Source organism: Schistocerca piceifrons, chromosome 2 (assembly GCF_021461385.2).
Source record: "Schistocerca piceifrons isolate TAMUIC-IGC-003096 chromosome 2, iqSchPice1.1, whole genome shotgun sequence".
NCBI lineage: Eukaryota > Metazoa > Arthropoda > Insecta > Orthoptera > Acrididae > Schistocerca > Schistocerca piceifrons.
In genome coordinates, this window is record NC_060139.1 from 1,106,057,936 (window position 1) to 1,106,080,630 (window position 22,695).

The 22,695-nt window shown below is 36.0% G+C and overlaps 1 protein-coding gene and 1 long non-coding RNA gene across 2 annotated transcripts in view; both read left to right on the forward strand.

Moving 5' to 3' along the window:
- LOC124777971 overlaps positions 1 to 17,689 on the forward strand; it is a 164,176-nt gene extending 146,487 nt beyond the window's left edge. The window contains exon 3 of the long non-coding RNA XR_007015814.1: positions 17,627 to 17,689. This is a non-coding gene — a long non-coding RNA (uncharacterized LOC124777971). The remainder of the gene's footprint in view (positions 1 to 17,626) is intronic.
- A 136-nt stretch (positions 17,690 to 17,825) lies between these two features.
- Positions 17,826 to 22,695, forward strand: part of LOC124776913 (filamin-C-like) — a 542,943-nt gene continuing 538,073 nt past the window's right edge. The window contains exon 1 of the mRNA XM_047252124.1: positions 17,826 to 17,879. The gene's annotated coding sequence lies outside the window, so the exon portion shown is untranslated. The remainder of the gene's footprint in view (positions 17,880 to 22,695) is intronic.

Below are 22,695 nucleotides of genomic sequence, written 5' to 3' on the forward strand. Positions count from 1 at the left end.
CTGAAAATGCAGTCAGCCCACCTATCATCGAAAGAAAAGTTATTTGCAGTGACACAATTTCGTGTGCATACGGTCAAAGCGGCTGCTTTTAAAGCCCTGTTACAGAAAGAAAAGTCAGCGGTGATCAAATTTTCTTTCGACTGTCAGAAGAATGTGGTCTTGCCCAAGTTACCAGATCAAGCAGCGTATTACTCCAGGCAGTTATATCACATAACCCTACAATCTGCTGAGGTGGGTCAAAATATCCTCAGAAGAAAGAAACGGTTACGATCTATAACTGGTTCGTACATGAACGCCCCAAAGGGTGCAGTGAAACTGTTTCTGCTTTGCACTACCACCTGAACCATTCTAATCTATGAGAGGTTACAACTGTTGAACTGTATGCAGACGGATTCCCCGGCCAAAATAAAAATTCTCCAATGGTCGGAATAGTGTGGTATTGGTTGCAGCTTGAATCTCGCAGTAACAATCAGGAAGTATATTTAACGTTTCCTGTTGTTGTACATTCTTTCCTGCATCCAGACAGTGTATTTGGAAGAATAGAGGAAAAGGTGCAGAGAAGAAATATCATTGTGAATCCTGCAGAATATACTGAACTGTTTGAGGTAAAAGCACTGTTCTTACGCTCAGAAGTGATTTCCCCGTACAAAACTCGAAACATGGTGTATTGAAATAAATAAACCTCAAAGTGGATGGCATTTTCGACTACACCAGTGTAAAAGATTTATCTTCAAGAAAGGCACGCCTGTGGTTTTAGTTAGAGATGAGGCCAATTATAGATGGGACAGTGGTGCTTTCTGTTCTCTCTTGAGGAAACATCAGAAAACTGAAGTATTACCTTCAGTACACTCCCGAAAGGTGTGCCTCTAAAACCGGAAAAATTAAAGAATATCGATAAACTACTTTCGAAACGGTTTGTAAAAGCGTGCCAAAGTAATGACGACCTCATCTGGTATTCCAGCCTGAGAAAAAACGAACATGCAGAGAATGAAGATTTCGCTGAACAGCTAGATGAAGGGGAAAATGAATGTGGCGATGAAGAAGACACTGACTGCAGAATATAAATGATTTGCTGTTAAATAGGCACTTAGATTATTTTCTGGATACACATTATTACGCTTTTAAAAATCTGTAGGAAAAGTAATGTGTATCGTGCAACACTTACTTGACGTTTTTGGAAAATTTCGTTACATTATGATTGATACTGAGTTTAATTATTGGCATATCATTTTTTTATATACAATTGAAATACCTTGTGATTTCAAATAACATAAATAATGAAAGAACGTCGATAATAATTCCAATTAATGACGAAAATTATCATTATTAAGTTTTAGCTATATTTGCAAAACCTTCCCTTATCCATGATAACACTTCCAAAACCCTCCTTATCCAATGTTGAGATCCAAAACACGCCTTATCCAATCTTTAGTTCCAAAACATACCTTATCCAATCTTAATTTGTAAATATCTTCCTTACACGTCAAGGATTATATGCAGCTCTCAGATATATCAAAATATATAAGTATCTCGATATAATAAACATGAATAAATACTTTTGTTTTATTGGAAAATTTGCAAAATCTCTGATGCCTTGATGCTCACAGACAGAAGAGCTGCGGGTCAGCTATAATTTATCTGGAGATAGGAGAAGAAGTAGCAGCTATGGCAGCACCATACATATTGATTCATTATTTATTCAGGCTATCTCTTTGATGTTCATTCTACTGAGACTCATTATTCTTCATTAAATATTCATTAATATATAGGAAATATGGTAGAAATTGAAGTTTTTGAAGAGAATGATGTACTTTTTTTAAAATCCCATCCAACTGGCTCATAATAACAGTACCGTGATAAGAGCACATGTCAACACTTTTTACAGAAATCCTGCTTACAAGAATCTTTATTATACTACAAATTTGGCCTCTTTTTTGTGATTCTTTATTGGGTTTATTGTAATCTTCTTTTTGCAAGGCTTTCGGGAGCTCTTCATATGTGCCAGGTGATGTAGTGCATCTGTCTGTTTGTGTTGTAAGAAGCTCAAGAAAGTCAAAGGGTGATATATACTCGAAACAAATGTCTAATTTTGCCTCGTCTCTGTGGATTTGTCTCAGTCATTTTGCATTTCTCAATTCTCTCTTTCACCAATGCAATCCTCCAAAACATTCGTATGATATCCAAATAGATTAAAAAACAGATATTAAATAGGAAACACTGCCCTAATGTTCTGGAAAATATTATTTATGTGGTCATGAACTGGCTTCCTCCAGTAATAATAGCTGTGTATGACTCAATGGTTGGATGAAAGAAAGTCTTTAAACTGGATACCACTTTGGCGAATTGCTTGTAAAACAGTTTCACACGTTACAATACATATTTGCCCTCCATAATTTTTTTTTGCACATATTTATTTTCGATAAATAGTACAGATAAAGAAATATTATAAATTACATCAGTACTGTCCCTTTGTGGCTGAGCGGTTCTAGGCACTTCAGTCTGGAACCACGCGACCGTTACGGTCGCAGGTTCCAATCCTGCCACGGGTATGGATGTGTGTGATGTCCTTAGGTTAGTTAGGTTTAAGTAGTTCGACGTTCTACGGGACTGATGACCTCAGATGTTAAGTCCCATAGTACTCAGAGCCACTCAGTACTGTCAATATATCTGCATAGTTTTGATAAATAATACAGGTCGTTCAGATAAATCTGAATATGGTGCAGAATTCCTATAATTTGCACGCTTTCGAGCAGGGCCAATGGGGAAGCCCTGATTAGCTGTTTCGTTTTTAATGAATACTAAAATACTGGGGCATGATTGGCTGTTTAGTTTTAATGGATGATGACGTATCGGGCTCTGACTGAGTGAGAGGGAAGGGTGGAGAGGGAAAGTGGTGACGGGGGGGAAGGGGGGTGTAGGAGAGAGGTGTGTAATTTTTTACAAGATCTTGAGAGCAATGCTGGAAGGTTACACACAAGAATAATTAATTAATCATATAATAGATCTTCTAAATGCTGCAAATTAGATTTTTTCGATAAAAGTGATCAGCCAATTACTTTTCCATAATTTAATTTTGCATAACATTCATAACAATTTTCTTTTACATCTAATGAAGTAAACGTATTAAATGCATTTGATTCAATCAACGCAAAAACTCTCAAAGCATTCTGTCCACTCTTGACATTATGTCCTTCTTATTAACTTTTATTATAATATCAAAATAGAGATCGACTTATTTAATAACTCAATCAGCAAAAGTAATAGATAATCAGTACCAAACAACTTTAAATTTTTCCTAGCAAATTCTATTACCATATAAAACTAAAAAAATAATTTTTTCTCTTTATTTACCTGACAATTATGTGAATTATCAAATTCTAACCATTATGATAAACTTTGTCTCATTTCTTTATCAAAACATTATCAACAGTATATATGCATGCAGTATGTGGATTATTAGTTTTCTGTTACTCATGTCATAAAAATGATCTTTTATTTCATCTTCTGTTTCTTCTTTCGCTTCATGCTTTTTGGGGTATGTTGGATCATGTGTTGTTCTTTTCTCAGGGCCCAGTAATTCTTTATTCTTTCTGATGTTCCTTTCCTCTCTTCTCCCGAGATGGAACCCTATATTTTCATCTTTAGTAATTAATTTAGCTGTTTAGTGATTTCTCTGAAATCTTCAGTTCTACTAGGTCTTTCTGTTTCTCTAAAGCAGTTGGGTTTTCTTTTGCAGTTACGGAAAAGGTGAAAGATTTGTTTGGTTAATTTGTTACAGTACATTCTGAGAAGATGCTTATAGAAGTTTATGCTCCTTTATCACTTTGTATCTGAAAGGTTTTCGATTTTACTGTAGAGAGTTTCATTTTTGATCTATATTATCTTGGAATTTTGGTCCTATGATTTTCTTTAAAATTTTTCTTTTCTGTATCTCAAGTTCCTCCATTTGGCCTTTGAATTTCAAGGTTAGTGTTTTTGCTCCATACAGGGCTTCTGGCTTAATCACTGTCTTGTAGTGTGTAATTTTGGACCCTCATGAGAGGATTTTATTGTTGCATGTATCTTTTGTTAGTTGGAAGGTTCAAGTTTCTTTTTTCTGAATTCCATTGCTTTGCTTCCCCCAGCATTCCAACTGATCTATTGTGAAAGATATTTAAATTCTTTTTCTATTTCAATCTTTTGTTCTTGGACTTTCAGGTATTTATGTGAGTTCTTGTGTTTGGCATGATTTTAGTTTCTTTGAAGAGGATGCGTGGTGATATGTTTTAGCTGCTTGTTTCTTTAATTCAAGGATTTGCTCCTGTTGTTTTTCCATTGTTTCAGCAAAGGGTCCATGTCATCTGCAAGGGCAACCTGACATACTTTAAGGTTCTTCTTTTTGCAACCAAATCTTACACCTCTCCTTATATTTGTGTTCCATTCTCTGATTATTTTCTCAAGCACACGATTGAACAGCAACAGTGAGAGCATATCCCACTGTTGTAGTTTTTATTTTGAGGGGTTCTGATAGTTCAAACATGAATTTAACTTTCGAAAATTTATTTGTAAGAGTCATTATATGATATTGTTCTCTTATAGAAACCCTTTTCTTCTAGGACTGGTGATAGAGATTCTCTGACCATCGAATGATGTGATTTTTTTGAAATCATTGGAGAAGATTACATTTGTCTTTGCCCTTGATTTTTGGTATGTCATAATGTTTTTGAGGTTTAGAATTTGTTCTGAGCATGACCTATTCTCCAATTTTCTGGTCCAATTGCGGGTCTGCCCTGTTCAAAAGGACTTCTTGTATGTTATATCCAGCAATGATATTCCCCGATAGCTATTGGGGTCTGTCTTTAAGCCTTTCTTGTGGATGACAGCTGTTCTCCATTCTGCAGGGATTTCTTCATCTTTCCAGATTTTATTGAAAACACATTGAAGGGATGTAATTGCTTTTTTGTCAGCTCTTTTCCATAGTTCGGCCAATATTTCTGTTTTCTCCCAATGCTTTGTTGTTTTTCAGTTATGAAATTACCTTTTGCAGTTCTTCAATCGTGGGTGGTTCTAAATCTGGCTTCTCGCTCTTATTCAGGTTAGAGTCAAGTTTTTCAAGGATGGGTTTACAATTTAGGAGCTAGTGAAAGTAGTTATTGTGAGCGATGCTCCCATTTACATCTCGAAATTGGACAGTGGGGGCTCTTCTATCTTGATAACGTTTGTTTGAACGTTCTGTAATAGTTTCTTGTATTGTTTTTAGTAAATTCTTCATCAGTTTGGAGAGGAGTTGTGTTCTTGTGAGCCTTCGTAATCCTTTTAATACTTTTATGTCCAGTTTTCTAACTCTGATGAAATTTAATCTGCTTTCTTCTGTTTCCTGTAAATGTCAGTTTTGCCATGCCTGTTTTCTCGTTTCAATGAGGGCATCAGAATCTAGTGACCACCAGACAAGTTTTTTGTTTGGGTGCTATCCATTCGGCTGTAGTAATGAGATTTTCCTTGATATCTTCCCAACTTTAGGTATGAATTGTTTCTCTTGCTTTTATGAATTCATCTGGTTATTTATTTATTTAATTTTTGATGCTGTACTTTCGACCGTTGTTTTATTTCATGCTGCGGTTCCTGTTTGTGATGATTTTGAACTTAATTTTAGAGGGAAAGTGGTCCGAATCCAAGTTTGCACCACTGAATATCCTAACATTCAGGATTTCTTTGCGTGAAATTTTCTTGATTCCACATGATCAAGTTGAAATTCCCCTAGGTTGGTGTTTGGGATGTCCACATCTTTCTTATTGTGGTAGTTTTTTGAGAGCTGTTGATTTAAAAATTAGGTGGTGTGCTTGACAAGATTCTTTTAAGTATTCGAAAACAGTCACAAGTCGCACTTTAGTTTTAAAAGTCACTCCCCTTACAGACAAGCCCTGCTCTTAGTAAATTTCTACTAGCCTAGTGCCATTTCTGTTTGTTCTTTTGTGGACAGGATAACCTCAAGAACTTTTTTAAAATTTTTGTTCACTTCCAATCTGTGTATTAAAGTCTCCAAGAAGAATGGTGATTTTTTTATTCACAATTTTTTGAATAACATCATCTAGTTGATTTCAAGAGGCTTCCACTTTTGCTTTGTTTTTCTTGTTATCTTCATTTATAGGGGCAGGGGCATTTATGATTGTGTAGATTTTGTTTGTACTTGTTAATGTGAGACTTGAGAGTCATTCTGTTGGCAGATGAAAGTCAACTATTGAATTCAAGAAGTTTTGTCGAGTATAAAGGCTGTTCCAAGATGTGGAACAGTTTTCATCACTGTCAGCCCTACTTTCCCTTTGTATATCCCGAAACCTTCAGAGTCTAGGATGTCTGTATTGCGTTTCTTGAATGGCTGCTGTGAGTGTGTTGTAGTTCTTTTTTTTTTGTATCTGTAAGATGTTTTAGTTTTCCAGTCTTCAGCAATGAGTTTACATTAAAAGTTGCTAAGTATGTTGGTTGTCTATGTTGAAATTTGGATGACATTCCAACAGACTCTGACTTGTGTTGCAGACTTCCCAGAATCTGAATGTCTGCTGATGTATGGTGGCTCATCCAGTTGGGGTAAAGTAGTTTACATCATGCACTTCCATGATTGACAAAAGTTATTTTGGGAATAGTCCAAAGGCCACAAGAAAATGCAAGGTTTTGAGTCCTGGAGGTAGTACTTCTGCTCTGTCTGCCATTGGGAATTTGAGTTTCCTCCTCTGCCTTTGAGACCATTGACCAGTTTTCACTAGTAACCTTAGGCAGTGGCCCTTACGAGTAGCTACCATCTGGAGCCAGATGAACATGAAGAGTTACTCCTCCCCTTCTACTTCCTCGTCACTTGTGAGATGAGGAGACAGACACTGGACTGCCAAATTCATTTTTTGGGTTCATCTTTTAATTTATATGCATTTTGATTAGATAACACTATATCGTATATTTCAAATATTTCTATTGACCAATTGGTTGTATAATCTTTCTCAAAAATTTCTTACTGGTTCTAATTTTATCTCCTTTTCCAAATTTGGGTTTATCATCATTCGATACCGTTTTAGTTGCTTCAAATTTTGCACATTTATCTCTGTAGGTTTCATCTTCGTTGTCGAATGTTTTGTATTATTATATTCATAAATCATTTTTTAACTAAATCAAGCCACTTGTAATCAACTTGAAGAAGCAAATTTTATCCAGATATTTGTAAAATTCGTTTCCATATCTGCTGGAAGTTTTATCAGAGTTTTTGCAACGAGTTTTCTTTTTAAAGCCTCCCACCTGCTTTATGTTTAACGGAAATAGCCTGAGAAAATTTGGAAAAAAACATCATTTACAGTTAATAAATATTTATAACCTTTGTGTATTTTTATTTTCAGTTTCTAGAATCCACTTCTACTAAATCTAATTACCCTAAATCGTCTATACCAACCAAAACAACATTTTTTGTTTAAAAAATTCTCATTGGCTTGTGTAGTTCATTAACTCTTCTCCACATACATTCACCAAATTTAATTTTCTTAATTTAACAAATTGTCCAAATACCTTCAGTCTTCTGTCTTCCAGTTTTAATTATTACATTTTGAGCAAAATATTTTTCTATAAACTTTTTACACTTCAAACACCAAATGTGGTTCTCCATTAATATAGATTAAAAATTTAATTATAATTCCAGTCTATCATCATCAGACCTGACCAATTCCCCTGAAATAGATACAGTTGTAACTGATTGATTTAAAGATATACTACTTATATCTTTCCTTTTAATTTCGAATATTTAGGCTATATCTTTTTAACAATATCTTAAAATCATTAGGTGATAAGTCATCATGTGCATTGGCTCTAAAAATAATTCTTGCAGGCTTTAATTGAGAATGAAACATATGATTCACTACTTCATCACTAGTAGCAAAATTAAATTTCAGTTCCAGTTCATCAAACATTCTGTTTTGAAGACTGGTTTATTGGTTTATGTATGGAGTTAAATCTGACATTTAGAAATAATCTGTTAAAACTTTTACAATCCCCTTTTTAGTAAGGAAATTATTGATATTACAATACTTGTATATTTGGATCCTGTAGTACTTATTTATTTCTTAGTTAGCAATGTCTTTTCCAACAGTTGGATCATTTACATCTATTAATCTTCCACCATCAAAATCAATATAACTTTTTGTTATCTGAAAAATGTTACTCAGTCCACTACGAAATTGTTTCACTAATTTTTTAAAATTTTTAGGTATCAACTTTTTCTAATCTCATTTTTATTTTCTTCTCGTTCTCCAAATTTTATTATTCCAGTGGTTTGCAAGTTTACCTTATTCCAAAAAAATTTCTATTTATTACAACATTTTTGGGAATATTGCGTGATGGATACACCATTAAATCATTAAATGTTATTTAACTTATATGTATCTGCCATTAGCTTTGGAACAAATACACACAAGTGACCACATATTAATTCATAAAAACCTTGTATTCTCTCTGTGTTATAGTATGGATCGTTTTCCAAAATAATTAACTAATTCTTTCGGTATGTTACTGTTAAATGAATCAAAAACTATTATTGCAGAGTATGTTTATAGTAACCATTCCAATGTGTACTAATATGATTCAAAGAATATAAATTGACTATTCCACATTCAAAATTTTTTGGGTGATTAGATAATTCATCAATCATAAAAGCGCCATGAAAATGTAAAATTTTTAGTTTTTCTGTAGCAAAATAACTTAATGCTTTAGGATATATATTAATTTGCTTCTAATGCTATGTTATGTCCTTTTTGTTCTGCTAATTTGTATCAGTAAATTGTCTGATGTACTTTTGACTTTGCTATAGCTGCCACTCCATCACCTAATGAACCAATTGCTTCTAATGCTGCTAAAAAACTGGAAAAAAATCTCCTGCAAATTTTTGTGTTCTGATACTTCTTTTATCTTAAATATACAATTGTAATTTTCATAAAACGTATAACTTGTCAAATGCTTGAAAATTTTGTTTCTGTCACTTTTTCCTTTTTTGTGAATCAGTAAATAATTATCAATACTATTTAACTGTACATTAGGGAATTTATTTTAATTTTTTTTTAGTTTTGTCTAGATTCTAGATCTTTGTGATATCTGTATACCATATCATGCTTTTTGCATACTTCATCTAATGGATTTATACATTGATCTCCTCTAACTAATCTTTCTTCTAAGTTTGGTCCAGGGCTACGGTGATCATAATCCATTAACATACTTTGTCATTCTATCACTTATGTTTATTTTTTAACATTTTATTCTATTTTATTTTTAACCTCATATTCATATCTTTTCAATGGATTTATATTTCTGATTCAATTAATTTATAGTAAAACTTTGGATCATTGTAAGGTTTAATTGGTGGTATGTGATGAAATTTATGTAAATAGTGATGATGATATGGAACCATCGGATTTTCGGCATCTTGCCTTACTTGAAAAGATTTTGACACATTTTCACATGAGCCTTCGATTTCTTGTTTTACTAGTTCAGATGTACCAATAACAGCTTGATCATCTTTTCTATAGTCCTCATATTTTGTTCTGAGTTGTTACTTCCATTTTTCTTAGTTCCATTTTCTTAGGTCTTCCTTTTTCTTTCTGTATGTCTAGGTTCTTTAACATCTTCTGGATTGTGCACATTATATTTTGACAATATTTAAGATAAAAAACATTAATAATTTATTTCTGAAAGTTATGGTACCATGTTCAGTGTTCATGTTTAACATGTCTAGCTTTCATGTTTATTGTGTTTATAGTGTTCATATTTAACATGTTCAGAATGTGTGTTTAAGATTCATGTTTATTTTTATGTTGTTAAATTTAATTTTGTTTTTGTACATGCTATCATTAGATTTTCTTGACATGTATATTGTAAAAAATTTTAACTGATACTCATTCCAACATTTAATGCATATGTTTTTAAAATCATCAAACTTAAATTCTCTTCCAATAAACCCATGGTATAGACGATTTAAATTTGTCATCTTGTCTAAATATATTTAAATAACTGAAATTTTCTCTGATTGTTTAAGTATGTTTAAATATGTCTGAGACAAAGAAAAATCTGTTAATTTATGTCTACTTCTACGAAAAAGTCTTTATCTACTGTGTGATCTTCAGGATTAAAATCATCAATTAAAACAACTGAAATATCTTAACACTCATCTAACAGAATAAATGCATCATTATTATCAGTTAAAATAACAATATCCTCTCTAATTTTTTTGTACATTCTTACAAATTCATGATGATGTGGTTGATCTAAACTCTTAGAACAAATATATAAATGATTGATTTTATTCCAATTTAACTATCCTGCAGCTAATATGTATTGATGTTGTTTTTCCACATCTACTTGTCCCATTTATTGCCCATCAAATTTAAATAGGTAAAAGTTTACCATGTTAATGTGCTCATATCTTCTCTGGAATTATTACCTTAGAATCCTAATCCATTTTTATGTAATTAGTAATTTTTTAATGATAAATGATTAGGTTACTTCAATTGGGTGATAAGTCTTCAGTTTTCAATACAAGACTGACTGTACCTGTGTGACATGAAAAAATGAAAAATGTATTGTGACAGAGAAACAATAGAAATTCCTGTTGAAGCGAAGTTAAATTATATATGAATGTAAAAGACAGCAGCAGAAGCGTGTTAGGATTTAGTACTCGAGTTATTGCAGCTAATGGAAAAACATTAGTAATAATATTCACGAAATTTTACCATTTAAATTAATGAACAATAATTTTAGTTTGTAAAACATGATGGTTATTTTCCCTGTGAAACTAATATTCTAGCTCCATTTCAGTCGAAAGTCGAATTTGGCACACCTGTAAATCGTGAACAACATTATGTGATATTTATTCCAATTTTTGGTACTGTTCACTATTTAGAAATAACTATAGCGGATGAAAATGATAATTGACTTGGTCAGTGCTATTGCAAGAGTTATTTTAGAAATTAATTAATACATTATGCTTATCCATTATGGATATTTTAGAACTGTGACTGTATATTAATGTAAATAAATTATACAAAACTGCAACCAGTCACTTTTTCATTAATAATGCGTTATTACATTAACCGGTTTTCGAACCCTTTCAGGTTCATCTTCAGATGATTTCGGGAGAATCCGGGAAGTTACATCATTACTGGTAGTAGCATAATGCTGGGTGCTGGTTCTATGGCAGAAAGATGGGTCACACTTTAATGTATCGCAATGACTATAGATTATCTGTCGATATGGATGTGAATTTAGTTTTTACTTACTGCGACAGTATAGGTGGCTTTTTTCGTATCTGTCTGCCTCCATTTTGATGTCCAGAACACTTTCACACGAACTATATTAGTTCACACTTTAACAGTGACACTTTACCAGCATCCAGCATACGCTTTACAACTGTTGCTTATAACAAAGATCTTGACAGAGAGATATGGCATAAGCCTACTTTGTACAGAGATGTAATTTGTTGTTCTTTACATGTGTTAAAGACGATATAAGGGCAAGTTTTTTCATCAGAATGGTGATAACATGAGAGCACTAGAGAAAATGATAATAAATTACTACAAGAATAAATTTCAGGTGATCTGTTATATTATTTCTATTTGTATGTTACAGGCAGTTTTTTTTAGCAATTATCATGTTTGGCACTAGCATGAATCCCAAGGAATCAATAATACAGAGTTATTGTATCTGCAGTGAGGTGCAGCTGTCTGTATGACTAGGACCTGTATATTTAAATTAATAACAAATCTTTAGATGAACTGTTGGCTTATTTCTGTTGTTACATTAACGTGATCTGGAGTATTATTAAGAGCAGATTCTGTTTATTTTAGCTAAAGGAATATGCATCTGGGATATTGGTAAAGGCAGCTTATGTCTGTTCCAGCTAGAATTAATATGTATAAAGTACTGATTTATGTTAGCAATGGAGGGCTTTAACATTTAGAGATATGGTACATGTCTTATTCTGTGGTAGTATATTACATTGACACCAGTGTGGTTAGGATGTAAGGAGAGGATGGGTGGATCATTGGGTGGGGGGGGTGGGGGGTTGGGGAGCTGGTGTAGTGTTTATTGGGTGGTTACTTGTTTTGAACTAGTAGATCTTCAAAGTTCTGAAGGAAAAATTTGTTTCTCAGTTCAGTTTGATCATTGAGTAGGTAGTCAGGTGCTGTATTTGTGTAGACAAATATTTCAATTTCTTCAAGAAGGTCAAGTATTGTGCATTTGTTGTCAAAATGTAGTATTTGGAGATTTTGTTCTATGTTGTTTGCAGAGTGATTGTGTTGGGCAAGATGTGAGGCAAAGCTGGACTTGTTCAGGTTGTTAAGACGGAGTGCATCCATGTGTTCTTTAAATCTTGTTGTGAAGCTTCTACCAGTTTGTCTAATGTAGAAGCTTGGACATGAGTTGCAAGTGAGCTTGTACACACCTGACTTTTGATATTTTTGTATAGTGGTTTTGGTGGTGTGTATGATTTGATTTTGTACTTTGTTGGTGGTGAAGAAACTTATTTTTATGTTGTATGTCTTGAAGAGGTTGGCAATTTGGTGAGAAATCTTCCCTAGGAAAGGCAGGCTAACAAATGTGGTTTTCTTGTTTGTGGGTGGTTGTTCAGCAGTTGGTTGATTTAGTTTTGCTGTATGGATTAGTTTATCTATTATTGCAGGGTTGTACCCATTGGTGGGGGCAATTTCTGTTTCTTTTTGTCTTTCATTTGTGTCCATAGGGATTTTCAGCATGCGATTAACCATTGTTCTGCAGAATGGTTTTTTTATGTTGGTCTGGATGGCAAGAGGATTTGTGCATGGTAACATTGGTGGTTGTTGGCTTTCTGAAAATTTGAAATTTATGCTTCTGATTTTTATTTGGGATTGTTAGATCAAGATAGTTAATGCCTTCTGGTGTTTCATGTTCTACTGTGAATTGGATTTTATTGTGTATTTTATTAAGTTCTTTGGCTAGATTATTTATTTCTTCTGTTGCTCCATTGAACAGAATGAGTGTGTCATCAACATAGCGTTTGTAATAAAGCAGCTTATCTTTTAGTTGTGTTTGGGACCTGAAAAAGTTATTTTCAAGGTTATTGATATATATGTCTGCTAGCAAGCCTGCAAGACTACTACCCATTGCCAGTCCATCTTCCTGAATGTAAAACTTGTTGTTGAACAGGAAGTAGTTGTGTGACAATATAAGTTCCAGGATCTCTATGAGTTCATAGATTTCAGCTCTCCCCATTGTCCCATGTTTCAGTAAGTTATTTCTTATTAAACTAATTGTTTCCTTGATGGGTATGTTTGTATATTGGTTTATTATGTCAAGAGATGCAAATTTAGCTGTGACTGGGATGGGGATATCTTTTATGCTATTGATGAGCTCATAACTGTTTTTAATGGAGTAGTTATTTTCAAATACATATGCCTTGCGGATAATATCATTAAGTTTTTTGGTGATTTTATAGCTTGGGCTATTGATAGAGTTCACAATGGGACGTATCGGACATTCTGGTTTGTGGATCTTAGGTTGTGATCTCAGTTTTGGTGCTGAAGGGTTCATCATTATACAGTGCTTTGCTTCTAATGGTGTCAACAAGAAGTTGCAGTTTTTAAGTAACTTTTTAATTTTATCATGGAATTTGGGAGTAGGGTCATATGCTATTTCCTTTATATTATTCTTTCTGAAGAATGCACAAGTTATGCTAATATAGTCTGATTCATACATGACAACAGCTGTGTTACCTTTGTCTGCTCTGACAATGAGGGCATTTACAACTGAAAGTTTCTTATTTATGTCACAAATAAAAGCAGCATTAAAGACCTCATAGTTAACACAAAAATTGCATGTACAGCAGCTAAACTAAAACACAATGAACAAAATGCTGTAGCTCATAAGGCAAACAACATCATTATGAGAAACATTCACCAGAACAAAATGTACAATAAGATGAATACTGAACATAAGATATTATGTGACATAAATAGGAACTTTTAGTTGAAAATGCCCTCATTGTCAGAGCAGACAAAGGTAACACAGCTGTTGTCATGTATGAATCAGACTATATTAGCAAAACTTGTGAATTCTTCAGAAAGAATAATATAAAGGAAATAGCATATGACCCTACTCCCAAATTCCATGATAAAATTAAAAAGTGACTTAAAAACTGCAACTCTTTGTTGACACCATTAGAAGCAAAGCACTGTATAGTGAAGAACCCTTCAGCACCAAAACTGAGATCACAACCTGAGATCCACAAACCAGAATGTCCGATACGTCCCATTGTGAACTCTATCAATAGTCCAAGCTATAAAATCACCAAAAAACTTAATGATATTATCCGCAAGGCATATGTATTTGAAAATAACTACTCCATTAAAAACAGTTATGAGCTCATCAATAGCATAAAAGATATCCCCATCCCAGTCACAGCTAAATTTGCATCTCTTGACATAATAAACCAATATACAAACATACCCATCAAGGAAACAATTAGTTTAATAAGAAATAACTTACTGAAACATGGGACAATGGGGAGAGCTGAAATCTATGAACTCATAGAGATCCTGGAACTTATATTGTCACACAACTACTTCCTGTTCAACAACAAGTTTTACATTCAGGAAGATGGACTGGCAATGGGTAGTAGTCTTGCAGGCTTGCTAGCAGACATATATATCAATAACCTTGAAAATAACTTTTTCAGGTCCCAAACACAACTAAAAGATAAGCTGCTTTATTACAAACGCTATGTTGATGACACACTCATTCTGTTCAATGGAGCAACAGAAGAAATAAATAATCTAGCCAAAGAACTTAATAAAATACACAATAAAATCCAATTCACAGTAGAACATGAAACACCAGAAGGCATTAACTATCTTGATCTAACAATCCCAAATAAAAATCAGAAGCATAAATTTCAAATTTTCAGAAAGCCAACAACCACCAATGTTACCATGCACAAATCCTCTTGCCATCCAGACCAACATAAAAAAAGCATTCTGCAGAACAATGGTTAATCGCATGCTGAAAATCCCTATGGACACAAATGAAAGACAAAAAGAAACAGAAATTGCCCCCACCAATGGGTACAACCCTGCAATAATAGATAAACTAATCCATACAGCAAAACTAAATCAACCAACTGCTGAACAACCACCCACAAACAAGAAAACCACATTTGTTAGCCTGCCTTTCCTAGGGAAGATTTCTCACCAAATTGCCAACCTCTTCAAGACATACAACATAAAAATAAGTTTCTTCACCACCAACAAAGTACAAAATCAAATCATACACACCACCAAAACCACTATACAAAAATATCAAAAGTCAGGTGTGTACAAGCTCACTTGCAACTCATGTCCAAGCTTCTACATTAGACAAACTGGTAGAAGCTTCACAACAAGATTTAAAGAACACATGGATGCACTCCGTCTTAACAACCTGAACAAGTCCAGCTTTGCCTCACATCTTGCCCAACACAATCACTCTGCAAACAACATAGAACAGAATTTCCGAATACTACGTTTTGCCAACAAATGCACAATACTTGACCTTCTTGAAGAAATTGAAATATTTGTCTACACAAATACAGCACCTGACTACCTACTCAATGATCAAACTGAACTGAGAAACAAATTTTTCCTTCAGAACTTTGAAGATCTACTAGTTCAAAACAAGTAACCACCCAATAAAAACTACACCAGCTCCCCAACCCCCCACCCCCCCACCCAATGATCCACCCATCCTCTCCTTACATCCTAACCACACTGGTGTCAATGTAATATACTACCACAGAATAAGACATGTACCATATCTCTAAATGTTAAAGCCCTCCATTGCTAACATAAATCAGTACTTTATACATATTAATTCTAGCTGGAACAGACATAAGCTGCCTTTACCAATATCCCAGATGCATATTCCTTTAGCTAAAATAAACAGAATCTGCTCTTAATAATACTCCAGATCACGTTAATGTAACAACAGAAATAAGCCAACAGTTCATCTAAAGATTTGTTATTAATTTAAATATACAGGTCCTAGTCATACAGACAGCTGCACCTCACTGCAGATACAATAACTCTGTATTATTGATTCCTTGGGATTCATGCTAGTGCCAAACATGATAATTGCTAAAAAAACTGCCTGTAACATACAAATAGAAATAATATAACAGATCACCTGAAATTTATTCTTGTAGTAATTTATTATCATTTTCTCTAGTGCTCTCATGTTATCACCATTCTGATGAAAAACCTTGCCCTTATATCGTCTTTAACACATGTAAAGAACAACAAATTACATCTCTGTACAAAGTAGGCTTATGTCATATCTCTCTGTCAAGATCTTTGTTATAAGCAACAGTTGTAAAGCGTATGCTGGGTGCTGGTAAAGTGTCACTGTTAAAGTGTGAACTAATATAGTTCGTGTGAAAGTGTTCTGGACATCAAAATGGAGGCAGACAGATACGAAAAAAGCCACCTATACTGTCGCAGTAAGTAAAAACTAAATTCACATCCATATCGACAGATAATCTATAGTCATTGCGATACATTAAAGTGTGACCCATCTTTCTGCCATAGAACCAGCACCCAGCATTATGCTACTACCAGTAATGATGTAACTTCCCGGATTCTCCCGAAATCATCTGAAGATGAACCTGAAAGGGTTCGAAAACCGGTTAATGTAATAACGCATTATTAATGAAAAAGTGACTGGTTGCAGTTTTGTATAATTTATTTACATTAATTAATAATTTTTTATTCTCAATAAGTGAACAATATTTAGAGCTATCAATGTTTTCTTTTCCCAGGAATGAGAAAAATTAGAATAGTCTAAATATTCCTAATACGGGTACCGAAAATAACGTTCATATTGACGGTTGTTAAGTACATCGAAATTGTGCTAAATGGTGTACTTGATTTTGAAACCATTACAGGCAGCGGAATAGATTCTCCAACGTACGACGGAAAATCTGATAAAAAATTGATCGAGTACTGTGTACGAAACTCGAACCTTATAGATTTTGGGGACCTAGGAGAGAAAACCCACAGTCAGTGACAGTCCGAGCGAACGAATCGAAACGTTTCGACGAATTCAGTCTCCAGGTGTACGTAAGGTCGAAGGAGTCCAAAACTCTAGTCGCGAAAAGGACACCGCGGAGTTCATTTTACACGTTTCGTATAGATTGCGATGAAATTTGCTCGCTTTGTTCGATGAGGAATTTGTTAATATGTATGGAATAATTTTTGAATTTATTATAAAAAATTTATTCTCTATAAGTAGAGTGTCTGCATAAGAATCTGAACAATGGAAGCAATTCTAATTCGTTTAAAAAAACTTTTTGAGGTAGAATTAAATGTTTTATACGACATTGCCAGATGTGATTATTTGAACACTAGGTATGGAGAAGAAATTTAAAATTATTTTGCCAAATAGATATTATAAACTAACGATTTTCATTATTTTGAAAATGGGAATACGAAACTGAGATATAAAGGAATGAAGAAACGGGACGAATATAACAAATTCCACGGTACCAAGTTTTCAGCTTAAATGTTTTTGAGATACACCTTTTGCGAGGGCAGTGAGTAAGTGAGCGGGGGCGGTGTTGCAGGCCAACACGTTCCGCAACTGGGTGAACGAGCAGCTGCGTGGCGGCGGCGGGGGCGGGGGCGTGCCGCCGGTGCGCGACCTGGCGGCCGACCTGCGCGACGGCACGCGCCTCTGCCTGCTGGTGGAGGCGTTGCAGCGGCGGCCGCTGCGGCCCGCCTGGGTGCGCCGGCCCGCCAACCACCACCACGCCCTCGAGAACGTGGCCACGGCGCTCGCCGCCGTCGCCGCCGACGGCGTCAAGCTCGTCAACATCGGTGAGTCCGCTCCGCTTGCCGGGCGTTTGCACGCAGCACAGCTACACTTCTTACCTTTCGTCGAGACAGTGGTGGCCGGTGCTTCTTGTCTGCCACACCTGCGCCAGCGCTGCACCTGGCACGGGGGCGCGGGCGCAGTGGCGGCGGCCGAGTAGCAGCAAGCTGGCGACGGAACGACACCGCAGTTGGATGTCTAAAATTTTATGTATTCTTTCCGTGTCAAGTTCAGAACTCAAACATCAGTCAGCCAAATCAGTTACACGCAACTCTAAAAAAATCATCGAGGATATCGACTTCGCAGATTCAGAGTAAATTTAATTCTCTAAAAGGAAGGCGACGTTTAACGACAGGCCATTTGCTCATTCGGTAGTGTCGAAGAATGGCACAGGGGCGTAGAATCGGTCGCTGGCTCGAACCGTCCAACAGCCTTTCTTTTACTTTCATTGTTTCGTTCAGTTCAAATCCGTACACCATTTAGATATGAAATTGATCAAAAATATGCCAACTGACACATACCTAATCGTAATTTTTTATGAAAATCCGCACCTTCTTGCCTCTAATTACGTATTAACTACCGTTATCTTAAAAAATTTTGTTTTAATAAAGAATATTTAAACTAAAGAAACTATACAAATTTATTTACAATCTTTTAAAAATATCGATAGTTGAAAATTTATATCTGCAATTAAAACTGGGATTTTGCATTCAATTTATAAATGCAAATAAGAAGACGTGCAATTTTCACAAAAAATTATAATTAGGTAGCTTATGACTTTTATATTTAAATAGCTGATAAACGTGACATTGGCCGATTTCTCATTTTCCCAGTTTTCTATTAGATATGGTAACAAAACATGAAATGTGTTTCTAGTGTAATGTCGAAAAAATTTATTTCCATATATTTGTGAAAACTACTTCGAAATCGTGAAACAGTCGTACGAAGAAATACGCTTACTATTCCGATTTAGAAATACAGCTGCTTGGCGTGTCTACAACGGCGATTTGGCACGTGTGTCATGCAAGGCCTCTTTACAGCTATTGTTTTTGCCTACAGCCACTTGCACTTGGTAGTTCAAATCTGTAAAAAGCAGGTGTAAGGGATTTTCTCAAGTTGACTTGACATAGGAGTATCTTAGTAGTGAAGAATAAATCTATTAAAATTTAGTGCATGATGTAAAAGTTTTTCACCCATCTGAGCATTTAAGACATGGTATCTCTTGAGCTATCTGTCATAAATGATGTAGCCCATTTGTGCAGGTACACTAAGCAGCGTATGTGTATATGGTCTGTGAAACATATATCAAATAGAGTTTGCATGTTTCTGACGCCATATCTCTTGATCGATGTGTGGCACCATGATATAATTTTGTAGATGCGTTTAGCAGCATATGTGGATAGTGTCTGCGAAATTTATTGTCAATACAGTTAGTAGCACAGAAGTAATTTAAACGTCATGTATGATGTGTCAGCTTTTCATACATCTCGTTGTTTATGACGTTATATCTCCTGAACTACGATGAGAGAGAGAGAGAGAGAGAGAGATTCATTTTTATATATGTGTGGTTGAAGTAGGTATTCGAACGAAAAAAAAAAATAAAGAAAAGAGACGTAGCAAGATTCAGACAAGTAATCCATTGATTGACTGATTACAGTTATCCAAAGGAACCTAGTGAGCTGCAGAGCCCATCACAAGACGTTGTCTTACTTTCGTGATTTAAATGTACCTCAGAAAACTTCAAAGGCGATTTTTACGGGGATTTTTGGGACTTGCACAGGACTCACGGCGGATAGGCAGCTGCTTACCGGCGTGTCTGATGTGGCGAGTGAGATACTGACTTTTCTCTATCGGTTGTCCAAAGTCAAGGTAGCAGCGCCTGGGGCATGCCGTGAACATGGAAATCAAAGACATTGCGTATTAATCTTTCGTGGAATTAAAAGCTTAAGTATTGTTACAAAACTTGCCTAGGTTATGTAAAACTAAGCCAGTATCAAAGGTTGTAAGCCACAGCATGATCCGATAATTAGTTTGTTAAAAAATCGTGTTCTCGAAAACTTAAAAGCGCGTAATATTGAAGTTAGTGTGTTCTACTTTTGGAATTAGGTTCACTTCATCATAAGAAAATATCGTAAATGTTTTCATGTAGCTACCTCCTTCTTAAATTATCAACGGAAAACCAATTTATTGAGTGGGAATACGAGATAAATTAACTTACTTTAGTATGTAAGACACGAAGCTGAAATGAGTGCTCTGTAAATTTATGTAAGTAATGATGAAACCGTACCAACTTTTACTCTGATATTGGATTTTCATAAGGGGACACCTGGCTGAAATTGACTAACAAGTTCGTGGCGCCCTCCATCGGTAATGGTGGAATTCAATATGGTTCTGGGTCACACTTAGTCCTGGTGACAACTTTCACTCTCGTAGGCATACGAAGGTTTCTTGGGGAATGGCAGCCCATTCTTCACGGAGTGCTGCACTGAGGAGAGGTATCGATGTGAGTCGGTGAGGCCTGGCTCGAAGTCGGAGTTCCAAAACACCCCGAAGGTGTTCTATAGGATTCAGGTCAGGATTCTGTGCAGGCAAGCCCATTACAGGGATGTTATTGTCGTGTAACCACTGAACCACAGGCCGTGCATTATGAACAGGTGCCCGATCGTGTTGAAAGATGCAATCGCCATCCCCGAATTGCTCTTCAACAGTAGAAAGCAAAGAAGGTGCTTAAAACATCAATGTAGGCCTGTGCTGTGATAGTGCCTCCATAAAAAACACGACCACACCATAACACCACCGCCTCCGAATTTTACTGTTGGCACTACAGACGCCGGCAAATGAAGTTCACCGGACATTCGCCATACCCACACCCTGCCATCGGATCACCACATTGTGTACTGTGATTCGTCACTCCACACAACGTTTTTCCATTGTTTAATCGTCCAATGTTGACGCTCCTTACACCAATCGAGGCGTCGTTTGGCATTTAGCCGCGTGATGTGTGGTTTATGAGCAGCCGCTCGACCATGAAATCCAAGTTTTCTCACCTCCCGCCTAACCGCGCGAACCGTGGCAAGACGCCTCTGAGCGTGCGGCCACCCCGCTCCGCGTTCTTTTGGTTCCCTAAGACTGAACAGCAGAGTGATACAAAAACTGGACGTGGGACGCTAGTGAGGGTCGAACTCGAGACATAGGTTGAGCAGTCTCGTGCGCTGTCGGCTCCTACGCTTTGAGAGCAACTGACGCTAATTGTATCGGGCGGGCAGCTCGAATTTGTGCGCCCAACGGCCTGGTTGGCTAAACTTAATTCTAATTAACTCGGTAACAGCGTAACGTATCAATTTTTTTTCGTAACAATGTCAGCACAACTGCCCTACCACACCGATCCAGACTTTTCAGTTTCTATCTCTTCGACTTATCTGCAATTGAAGGAATAAGGCAAAGTAGTTTTATAATATAGATTAATTAACGTAGAGCTAGAAGTGAAGTTGTGTTTGAAGGTAACCGTTTAAAGCTCGAAGAACTGTCATTTAAGTAATTCAGCTATAACCATAATTTTATGTGGCGTGGCATTTATTGATTACATTATTATGTCGGATGTTGAAGAACAAAGAACAGACCTTCAGAAATTTACAAGTAAAAACAATCAAATGGTTCAAATGGCTCTGAGCACTATGGGACTTAACTGCTGTGGTCATCAGTCCCCTAGAACTTAGAACTACTTAAACCTAACTAACCTAAGGACATCACACACATCCATGCCCGAAGCAGGATTCGAACCTGCGACCGTAGCGGTCACACGGTTCCAGACTGTAGCGCGTAGAACCGCTCGGCCACTCCGGCCGGCCGTTCAAATTAATGTATGTCCACAAATGCTTCATTTATCAGATGTTCCACTTATATGGCTCTTAAGGAGTATGGGTATTAAGATGAAATTTGGTGTAATGTTATTTCATCGCAGCTGGGAGTTACAAAATTCTTAAGAGAATAAACGTACATGATGCTAGAAATCTTATTCTCACAAGCAGTCTCTCTCAACAGTAATCAATTCACGCATAACAGTAAATAGCTTGGCAATTTTGGGTCGATTTTATAAGGAGTTTTACTTTCATCTTCGTTGCTGTCATTCTCGTGAAATTTCGATATTGTTGTGGGTCTTCCATCAGAAGCTCTGCAGTGAGATACTTGTGTGCTCCAAAATGATTCCGCCGCCTAATCCACACACTTATCCAACACGAACACGTTTTTTGTGTGCCTCTGCAGCTGCAACCCAGGGCTCACCTATCGCGACCTCTTACTTCATACACAGACCTACGACGGAATATCTCGGGAACGCGATCTTTCAGCTTTTACAGAGACTTTCACCCTGCCGCCTGTAAACAATTCCGACATCTGTTGTCAGTGGATTCTCAGACACTTACAGAAAGTACACTCACGTAACTCCCAGAGAGTAACTATCAGCGAAAATTCTCCCGCCGTGTCTGGAACCGCGCGACCGCTACGATCGCAGGTTCGAATCCTGTCTCGAGCATGGATGTGTGTGATGTCCTTAGCTTAGTTAGGTTTAAGTAGTTCTAAGTTCTAGGGGACTGATGACCTCATATGTTAAGTCCCATAGTGCTCAAAGCCATTTGAACCACTTTTCTTGTGACGGTAGTCGGTGGATGTGATGCAGACAAACAAATGATTACAATTTCAGAAAAATGATTTACTAGAGATAAAGAGCTTCTGAAATTGAGCCAGTCAATAACGCACTGGTCCAAATCTGGCCTTATGCGAGCAGTTATTTGCTTGGCATTGATTGATGTTTCTGGATATCCA